We start from the raw sequence: 10,726 nt of genomic DNA on the forward strand, positions 1-10,726 counted from the left end.
TAGTGGGTGTGTTTTTCAGTCATTGGTGTTCTTATAGTTGAATGACAACGATTATTTTTCATGTCATTGGTCATGGCTGGAACACATGTGAGAATGATAATGACATATTGTATTTATTTTAAGTGTTATTTTTGTGATCAGTTTTGTGGGGGTTTCTTCAAAACCTTCAGCTATTTATGGGGACTTTGGGTTGATTGTGAGTGGTGGTGTTGGGTGGATGCGGGATCGTGTTGAACTTTGGTAGTTCATTTTTAGGTTTGATAGTGTTTTTTATTTGTTTAGGGGGGATATTAGTTGTGTTTGGCTATAGAATGGCTATGGCCACTGAGCAGTATCCTGAGGTTTGGGTTTCTAATAAGACTGTCTTGGGGGCATTTCTTTCAGGGCTGATAATAGATTTTTTTAATGGTATTTTATATTTTAAAGGATGAGGAGGTGGAAGTTGTGTTTAAGTTCAAAGGGTTGGGAGATGGAGTTATTTATGATACTGGTGACTCTGGCTTTTTTAGTGAGGAGGCTGATTGGTCGCTGCTTATTGGTGTTGTGGTTATTATGGAGATTACTTGTGGTAATTCAATAAAAGCACGCTAAGGGTGAGAGTAATAAGGAATGATAGGAGGTATAGTTTGATAAGGCCATTTTGGCTTGAGATTAGTGTAGAGAACTTTAGTTGAATAAGGGATGTGGTTTTTGGTAAAATGTTTTCTAATCAGATTAAGTCCAAAAGGGAGGATGCTGATTTTGGGCTTACTAATAGGTTTAGGTAAGGAAGTAGACAGTGCATGATGGTGGGGAAATATCCTGAGACTAAAGAATTTAAGGGTATTTGAGGGATAGATGAATTTTAAGTTTTGTGTGTTAAGGTTAATTTTGAGTGCAGATACAAAGCCTAGGATGGTTACTGCAAGAGCAGTTAGTTCTAGATGTAAGGGTATGGTTATTAGGGGGTCTGTTGTTGGGGGGACGTTGTTGGAGATAATGAATCCAGCAAAGACACTTCCAATTAGTAGGCATTTGATGGAGTTAATTAAGAGGGGGTTGTTTTCGTTGATGGAGGTTAGGGGAGAGAAGCAAGTTGTCCTAGTCAGGCAAAGAAGATAATGCAGGTACTACAGATAGCTGTGAGGGAGGTGGCAATTAGAGTTATTAACAGGGCTCAGGCATTGGTATAAGACATGTTAGCAGCTTCAACGATCAAGTCTTTAGAATAGAAGCCGGTGAGGAAAGGCATTCCTGTCAATGCCAGACACCCGATAATAAGGACTGTTGTGGTGAAAGGTAAAGCCTTGAATAGGCCTCCTATTTTTCGAATATCTTGTTCATCATTCAAGCTGTGAATAATGGATCCAGAGCATATGAATAGTATGGCCTTAAAAAATGCATGTGTGCAGATGTGTAAGAATGCTAGATAGGGTTGGTTGATGCCGATTTTTACCATTATTAGGCCTAATTGGCTTGAAGTGGAGAAAGCAACAAGTTTTTTAATGTCATTTTTGTTAAGAGCGCATATAGCTGTGAATAGGGTGGTGAGGGCTCCTAAGCATAGCACTATTGCTTGAATAAATTTGTTGTTTTCTGTTAAGGGGTAAAATTGAATAAGTAGGAAGATCCCTGCCACAACTATTGTGCTTGAGTGGAGTAAGGCTGATACAGGGGTGAGGTCCTCTATTGTTGAGGGGAGTCAGGGGTGAAGTCCAAGTTGGGCTGATTGGCTGCAGCTAGTACGAGTCCTATAAGGGGAGGTTTGAGGGATTTAGGTCGAGTATAAAAAATTGTTGCAGGTGTCATGTGTTTGAGTTAAACAGGAATCATGTAATTGACATAATGAACCTGATATCCCCAATGCGGTTATATAAGATTGCTTGGAGAGCAGCTTTGTTTGCGTCTGCTTGTCCATAGCATACCCACTGAATAGGAAGGACATAATTCCAACCACCTCCCATCCAATAAAAAGCTGGAAGAGGTTATTGGCAGTAACAAGGATTAACATGGTGATGAGGCAGAGGAGTAGGTACTTGAAGAACCAATTAATGTAAGGGTTTAGGTGTATGTACCATATTGAGGACTCCGTAACGGACCATGTAACAGATAATGCTACTGGTACGAATATTATTGAGAAGTGTTCTATTTTGAAGCTAAGTTTTAAGTGAAGGGTTTGGACAGTGATTCAATGTCACTTTGAAATAATTATTTCTTGGCTTGTGTGGAGGAATATTATTGTTGGAACTAGGCTGGTAATAAAAGCACGAGACAGTATTTTTTACATATGATGGACATTTGTCACTTTTGTAGAAATCTGTGTTAGTTTTTATAATTGGGATGATTATTAGTATTAGAAGTGTGACCAGAGCAAAAGATGATTATTAGTATTAGAAGTGTGACCAGAGCAAAAAAAAAAAAAATTACTTTTATTTGGAGTTGCACCAATTTATTGGCTCCTAAGACCAATGGATAGGTACTATCCTTTAAAAGCCTGAAAAAGCTATATTGTTAGGCATGGGGATTTAGTATTTAGTATATACTATTTAGTATTTACTACTTACTAAATACTATTTAGTATTTAAATAAATAGTACTTACCATTTATTTTCCCCTCTTTCAATCTAAAGCCATATCTAAAATGTATATCAGATCTTGTCAGTCTTTACTCTGAAATTTTTCAAAAATTTAATTTAGCTGGATTTTCAGCTTCAAGGTAATTCTACCAAACCTGTAATTCAAAGATTATGCAGTGCTGTTGTGGGTCTTCTGCCACTGTGGCCCACAAAAGCCCTACTCCCTCCAAGTGACTGACTAGACTGTGGAAAGTGAGGTATTCCACTGCAAACACTCATATCTGTTCGTTTGTCAATCGGTACTGTCTCCATCCTTCTGCAGCTTTCCATATATCATGGGAACCCATCACATTGGTAGAATCTATTCATGTAGACATTTGTGACAAGTGCCAGTAGGTAAGAGACCTAGCAAACTTCCTTTGGAGTTCCAGGGGTTTTATAGTCCAAGACATAGGGTAGAATCAGTCTGATTGTTATTGAACAGGTAAAAAACAACAGTTGAATATGGTTCTCCCTGGGCTATTTACCATTAGCACAGAACTAGGATGCAACATGGGGATGATATTTAATAGGTCCTTTCAAACCCTCAATCATCTATGTCAATATTCTATGTATTCTTAGGTATCACAAAGGAAAAATATACCTTTACAATGGAAAATTCTGGTGGTCACCACTTTAATAAAATATTCAAGTCACACCTATAGAGGGACAACTTAACATTATGTGCTTTCCTTTTTTTTTTTAACATTTTTATTGGAGTATAATTGCTCTACAATGTTGTGTTAGTTTCTGCTGTATAATAAAGTGAATCATCTATACGTATACATATATCCCCATATCCCCTCCTTGTGTCTTTCTCCCACCCGCCCTATCCCAACCCTCCAGGTGGTCACAAAGCACTGAGCTAATCTCCCTGTGCTATGCGGCTGCTTCCCACTAGCTATCTGTTTTACATTTGATAGTGTATATATGTCAATGCCACTCTCTCACTTCGTCCCAGCTTACCCTTCCCCTGCCCCATGCCCTCAAGTCCATTCTCTATGTCTGCATCTTTATTCTTGTCTTGCCCCTAGGTTCATCAGAACCTTTTTTTTTTTCTTAGATTCCATATATATGTGTTAGAATATGGTATTTGTTTTTCTCTTTCTGACTTACTTCACTCTGTGTGACAGAATCTAGGTCCATCCACCTCACAGCAAATAATTTAATTTCATTTCTTTTTATGGCTGAGTAATATTCCATTGTATATATGAGTCATATCTTCTTTATCCATTCATCTGTCAATGGACACTTAGGTTGCTTCCATGTCTTGGCTATTGTAAATAGTGCTGCAATGAACGTTGTGGTACATATCTCTTATTGAATTATGGTTTTATCCGGGTATATGCCCAGTAGTGGAATTGTTGGGTCATATGGTAATTCTATTTTTAGTTTTTAAAGGAACCTCCATACTGTTCTCCCTAGTGACTGTATCAATTTACATTCCCACCAACAGTGCAAGAGGGTGCCCTTTTCTCCACACCCTCTCCAGCATTTATTGTTTGTAGATATTTTGATGATGGCCATTCTGACCTGTGTGAGGTGATACCTCATTGTGGTTTTGATTTGCATTTCTCTAATGATTTGTGATGTTGAACATCATTTCAGGTGTTTATTAGCAATCTGTATATCTTCTTTGCAGAAATGTCTATCTAGGTCTTCCAGTCATTTTTGTATTGGGTGGTTTGGTTTTGTGATATTGAGCTGCTTGTATATATTGGAGATTAATCCTTTGTCAGTCGTTTCATTTGCAAATATTTTCTCCTATTATGAGGGCTGTTTTTTCATCTTGTTTATGGTTTCCTTTGCTGTGCTAAAGGTTTTATGTTTCATTAGGCCCAAATTGTTTAGTTTTGTTTTTATTTCCCTTTCTTTAAGAGGTGGGTCAAATAGGATCTTGCTGTGATTTTTTTCATAGAGTATTCTGCCTATATTTTCCTCTAAGAGTTTTATAGTGTCTGGCCTTACATTTAGGCCTTTAATCCATTTTAAATTTATTTTCATGTATGGTGTTAGGGTGTGTTCTAATTTCATTCTTTTACATGTAGCTGTCCAGTTTTCCCAGCACCACTTATTGAAGAGGCTGTTTTTTCTCCATTGTATATTATGTCTCGTTGTCAAAATTAAGTGACCATAGGTGCGTGGGTTTATCTCTGCCCTTTCTATCCTTTTCCATTGATCTGTATTTCTGTTTTGGCACCGGTACCATACAGTCTTGATTACTGTAGCATTGTAACATAGTTTGAAGTTGGGGAGCCTGATTCCTCCAGGTCCATTTTTCTTTCTCAAGATTGCTTTGGCTATTCTGGATCTTTTGTGTTTCCATAAAAATTGTGAAATTTTTTGTCCTAATTCTGTGAAAAATGCCAGTGGTAGTTTGATAGGGATTGCATTTAACTGGTAGATTGCTTTGGGTAGTATAGTAATTTTCACAATGTTGATTCTTCCAATCCAAGAACATGGTATATCTCTCCATCTATTTGTATCATCTTTAACTTGTTTCATCAGTGTCCTATAGTTTTCTGTATACAGGTTTTTGTCTCCTTTGGTAGGTTTATTCCTGGGTATTTTATTCTTTTAGTTGCAATGGTAAATGGGAGTGTTTCCTTAACTTCGCTTTCAGAATTTTCATCATTAGTGTATAGGAATGTAAGGGATTTCTGTGCATTAATTTTGTATCCTGCTACTTTACCAAATTCATTGATTAGCTCTAGTAGTTTTCTGGTAGCATCTTTAGGATTCTCTATGTATAGTATCATGTCATCTGCAAAGAGTGACATCTTTACTTCTTCATTTCTGATTTGGATTCCTTTTATTTCCTTTTCTTCTCTGATTGCTGTGGCTAAAACTTCCAAAACAATGTTGAATAAGAGTGGTGAGAGTGGACAACCTTGTCTTGTTCCTGATCTTAGTGGAAATGCTTTCAGTTTTTCACCATTGAGGATGATGTTGGCTGTGGGTTTGTCATATATGTACTTTATTATGTTGAGGTAAGTTCCCTCTATGCCTACTTTCTGGAGAGTTTTTATCTTTAATGGGTGTTGAATTTTGTCAAAAGCTTTTTCTGCATCTATTGAGATGATCATATGGTTTTTATCCTTCAGTTTCTTAATAAGGTGTATCACATTGATTCATTTGTGTATATTGAAGTAACCATTGCATTTCTGGGATAAACTCCACTTGATCATGGTGTATGATCCTTTTGATGTACTGCTGGATTCTGTTTGCTAGTATTTTGTTGAGGATTTTTGCATCTATGTTCATCAGTGATATTGGTCTGTAGTTTTCTTTTTTTGTGGCATCTTTGTCTGGTTTTAGTTTCAGGGTGATGGCTGCCTTGTAAAATGCGTTTTGGAGTGTTCCTCCGTCTGCAATATTTTGGAAGAGTTTGTTGCGGATAGGTGTTAGCTCTTCTCTAAATGTTTGTTAGAATTCGCCTATGAAGCCATCTGTCCTGGGTTTTAGTTTGTTGGAAGATTTTTTAATCACAATTTCAATTTCAGCGCTTGTGATAGGTCTCTTTATATTTTCTATTTCTTCCTGGTACAGTCTCGGAAGGTTGTGCATTTCTAAGAATTTGTCCATTACTTCCAGGCTGTGCATTTTATTGGTGTATACTTGCTTGCAGCAGTCCCTCATGATTCTTTGTAGTTCTGCCATGTCAGTTGTTACTTACCGTTTTTCCTTTCTAATTCTGTTGATATGACTCTTCTCCCTTTTATTCTTGATGAGTCTGGCTAGTGGTTTATCAATTTTGTTTACCTTCTCAAAGAACCAGCTTTTAGTTTTATTGGTCTTTGATACTGTCTCCTTCATTTCTTTTTCATTTATTTCTGATCTTATCTTTACGATTTCTTTCCTTCTGCTAACTTTAGGGTTTATTTGTTCTTCTTCTCTAATTTCCTTAGGTGTAAGGTTAAGTTGTTTACTTGAGATTTTTCTTCTTTCTTGAGGCAGGATTGTATTGCTATAAACTTCCCCTTTAGAACTGCTTTTGCTGCATTTCATAGGTTCTGGGTTGTCTTGTTGTCATTGTCATTTGTTTCCAGGTATTTTTTGATTTCCTCTTTGAATTCTTCAGTACTCTCTTGGTTATTTAATAGCATATTGTTTAGCCTCCATGTGTTTGTATTTTTTCCTGATTTTTTCCTGTAATTGATACCTAGTCTCATAGCATTGTAGTCAGAAAAGATACTTGATAGGATTTCAATTTTCTTAAATTTACCAAGGCTTGATTTGTGACCCAAGATATGATCTATCCTGGAGAATGTTCCATGAGCACTTGAGATGAAAGTGTATTCTGTTGTTTTGGGATGGAATGTTCTATAAATATCAATTAAGTCCATCTTGTCTAATGTATCATTTAAAGATTGTGATTCCTTATTTATTTTCATTTTGGATGATCTGTCCATTGGTGAAAGTAGGGTGTTAAAGTCTTCTACTATGATTGTGTTTCTGTCAATTTCCGCTTTTATGGCTGTTAGAATTTGCCTTATGTATCGAGGTGCTCCTATGTTGGATGCATAAATATTTACAATTGTTATATCTTCTTCTTGGATTGATCCCTTGATCATTAAGTAATGTCCCTCTTTGTCTCTTTAAAGTCTATTTTTTCTGATATGAGAATTGCTACTCCAGCTTTCTTTTGATTTCCGTTTGCATGTAATATCTTTTTCCATTGCCTCACTTTCAGTCTGTATGTGTCCCTAGGCCTGTAGTGTGTCTCTTGTACACAGAATATATATGGGTCTTGTTTTTGTATCCATTCTGCCAGTCTATGTATTTTGCTGGGAGCCTTTAATCCATTTACATTTAAGGTAATTATTGATATGTATGTTCCTATTACCATTTTCTTAAGTGTTTTGGGTTTGTTTTTGTAGGTCTTTTCCTTCTCTTGTGTTTCTTGCCTAGAGATGTTCCTTTAGTATTTGTTGTAAAGCTTGTTTTGTGGTGCTGAATCCTCTTAACTTTTGCTTGTCTGTTAAGGTTTTAATTTCTCCATCGAATCTGAATGAGATCCTTGCTGAGTAGAGTAATCTTGGTTGTAGGTTTTTCCCTTTCATCACTTTTAATATGTCCTGCCACTCCCTTCTGCCTCACATATTTTCTGCTGAAAGATCAGCTATTAATCTTATGGGGTTTCCCTTGTATGGTATTTGTTGCTTTTCCCTTGCTGCTTTTAATATTTTTTCTTTTATTTAATTATTGATAGTTTGATTAATATATGTCTTGGCATGTTTCTCCTTGGATTGCTCCTGTTGGGACTCTCTGTGCCTCCTGCACTTGATTGACTCTTTCCTTTCCCATATTAGGGAAGTTTTCAACTATAATCTCTTCAAATATTTTCTGTCCCTTTCTTTTTCTCTTCTTCTTCTGGGACCCCTATAATTTGATTGTTGGTGCATTTAATGTTGTCCCAGTTGTTTCTGAGACTTCTTCATTCTTTTTTCTTTATTCTGCTCTGTGGTATATTTTTATTTTGGTTTAGTTTTTTGTTTTTATTTTTGGCTGTATTGGGTCTTTGTTGCTGTGCATGGACTTTCTCTAGTTTTGGTGAGTGGAGTTTACTCTTCATTGTGGTGTGTAGGCTTCTCATTGTCATGGCTTCTCTTATTGCAGAGCACGGGATCCTGGTGCACAGGCTTCAATAGTTGTGACACGTGGGCTCAGTAGTTGTGGCTCATGCACTCTAGATCTCAGGCTCAGTAATTGTGGCACATGGACTTAGTTTCTCTGTGGCATGTGGGATCTTCCCGGGCCAGGGATGGAGCCCATGCCACCTGCATTGGCAGGCAGATTCATAACCACTGTCCCACCAGGGAAGCCCTGCTCTGTGATATTTTTTCCACTCTTTTATCTGCCAGGTCATTTTTCCATTCTTCTGCCTCAGTTATTGTGCTATTGATCCTTTCTAGAGAATTTGTAATTTCGTTTATTGTGTTGCTCATGATTGTTTGTTTGCTCTTTAATTTTTCTAGGTCCTTGTTAAACGTTTCTTGTAGGTTTCCAATATTTGATTCATCTTTACTATCATTACTCTGAATTCTTTTTCAGGTAGGCTGCCTATTTCCTCTTCATTTGTTTGGTTTGATGGGATTTTACCTTGCTCCTTCATATGCTGTGTGTTTCTCTGTTCTTTTGTTTAACTTACTGTGTTTGGGTTCTCCTGTTTGCAGGCTACAGGTTTGTAGTTCCCATTGTTTTTGGTGTCTGCCTCCAGTGAGTGAGGTTAGTTCTGTGGCTTGTGTAGGCTTCCTGGTGGAGGGGACTGGTGTCTGTGTTCTGGTTGGTGGGGCTGGATCTTGTTATTCGGGTGGGCAGAGCTACATCTGGTTATGTGTTTTGGGGCGACCCTGTGGTGGCAGAGGCTGGCATGATGTAGCAACAGTCTGAGGTTCACCCTGTGTTCTCCCTGGGAAGTTGTCCCTGTAACATGGGACCCTGATGGTGGAGAGCTGCACAGGTTCCGGAAGAGGTGTGGATAATGACCTGTGATTGCACACAGGATTCTTGGTGGCTGCAGCAGCAGCATTAGTGTTTCATGCCCATCTCTGAGGTCCGAACTGATAGCCACTGCTTACATCCATTTCTAGAGCTCATTTAGGTGGTGCTCTGCCTTCTGTGGGCACAGATGGAAGGAAGAAATCCCCTCTCCTTGCGCACCCTGAAACAATGATCTCTTGACTCTTAGGCAGGTCCAGACTTTTTCCTGGAGTCCCTCCCAGCTAGCTCTGGCACACTAACCCCCTTTAGGCTGTGTTTACGCAGCCAACCCCATTCCTCCTTCTGGGATCTGAGCTCCAAAGCCCAAGCTTCAGCTCCCAGCCCTCACCTGTCCCAGCAGGTGAGCCAACAAGCCTCTCAGTGTGGAGGGTGCTGGTCGGGACTGATCCTCTGTGCAGGAATCTCTCTGCTTTGCCCTCTGCATACCTATTGCTGTGCTCTCCTCTGTGGCTCCAAAGCTTCCCCCTACCTACCCCCTGTTTCCACCAGTGAAGCATCTTCTTAGTGAGTGGAAATGTTTCTTCCTTCACAGCTCCCTCCCAGAGGTGCAAGCCCCATCCCTATTCTATTGTCTCTGCTTTTTCTTTTTTATGTTGCCCTACCCAGGTATGTGGAAATTTTCTTGCCTTTTGGGAAGTCTGAGGTCTTCTGCCAGTGTTCAGTAGGTGTTCTGTAGGAGTTGTTCCACGTGCGGATGTATTGCTGATGTATTTATGGGGAGGAAGGTGATCTCCACGTCTTACTCTTCCACCATCTTGAAGTTCCCGCCCAGTATGTATGTTCTTATTACCATTTTGTTACCTGCTTTGGGTTTGTTTTTGTATGTCTTCCTCCCTTCCTCTTTTGTTCTCTTTTGCGATTTTATGACTATCTTTAGTGTTATGTTTTGTTACTTTTTCTTTTTGTGTGTGCATCTAATGTGGAGTTTTGGTTTGTGCTTAACTTGGAGTTTTGATATAGCAGTCTAAATATATACGAGACGGTTTTAAGTTGCTGGTCTCTTAATTTCAAATGCATTTCCAATAATCTGCATTTGTACTCTCCTCTTATGATTGCTGGTTTTGATATCATATTTGTGTGTGGATGATTTCCTACATTTACTGTATGCTTGCCTTTCCTGGTGAGCTTTACCATTCATAATTTTCTTGTTTCCAGTTATGACCTTTTCATTTCCACCTAGAGAATTTCCTTTAGCATCTGTTGTAATGTTGGTTTAATGGTGCTGGTTTAGCTTTTGCTCATCTGTAAAGCTTTTTATTTCCTGGTTGAATCTGAATGAGAGTCTTGCTGGGTAGAGTACTCTTGGTTGTAGGTTTTTCCCTTTCATCACTTTAAATATATTGTACCACTCCCTTATGGCCTGCAGAGTTTCTGCTAAAGAATCGGCTGATAACCTTATGTGGTTCCCTTGTGTGTTATTTATTGCTTTTCCCTTGTTGCTTTTAATATTTTCTCTTTGTCTTTAATTTTTGTGAATTTGATTAATACGTGTCTTGGCATGTTCCTCCTTAGATTTATCCTGTATGGGACTCTCTGCACTTAGGGAATTTTTCAGCTATTAACTCTTCACATATTTTCTCAGACCCTATCTCTCTCTCTTCTCCTTCTGGCACCCCTCTGATTTGAATG

The 10,726-nt window shown here is 38.4% G+C and overlaps 1 pseudogene; it reads right to left on the reverse strand.

The window, feature by feature from the left end:
• Nucleotides 1–559: 559 nt before the first annotated feature.
• Nucleotides 560–9,521, reverse strand: LOC136131416 (NADH-ubiquinone oxidoreductase chain 5-like; annotated as a pseudogene).
• Nucleotides 9,522–10,726: the final 1,205 nt, after the last annotated feature.

Source organism: Phocoena phocoena, chromosome 11 (genome assembly GCF_963924675.1).
Source record: "Phocoena phocoena chromosome 11, mPhoPho1.1, whole genome shotgun sequence".
Lineage (NCBI taxonomy): Eukaryota > Metazoa > Chordata > Mammalia > Artiodactyla > Phocoenidae > Phocoena > Phocoena phocoena.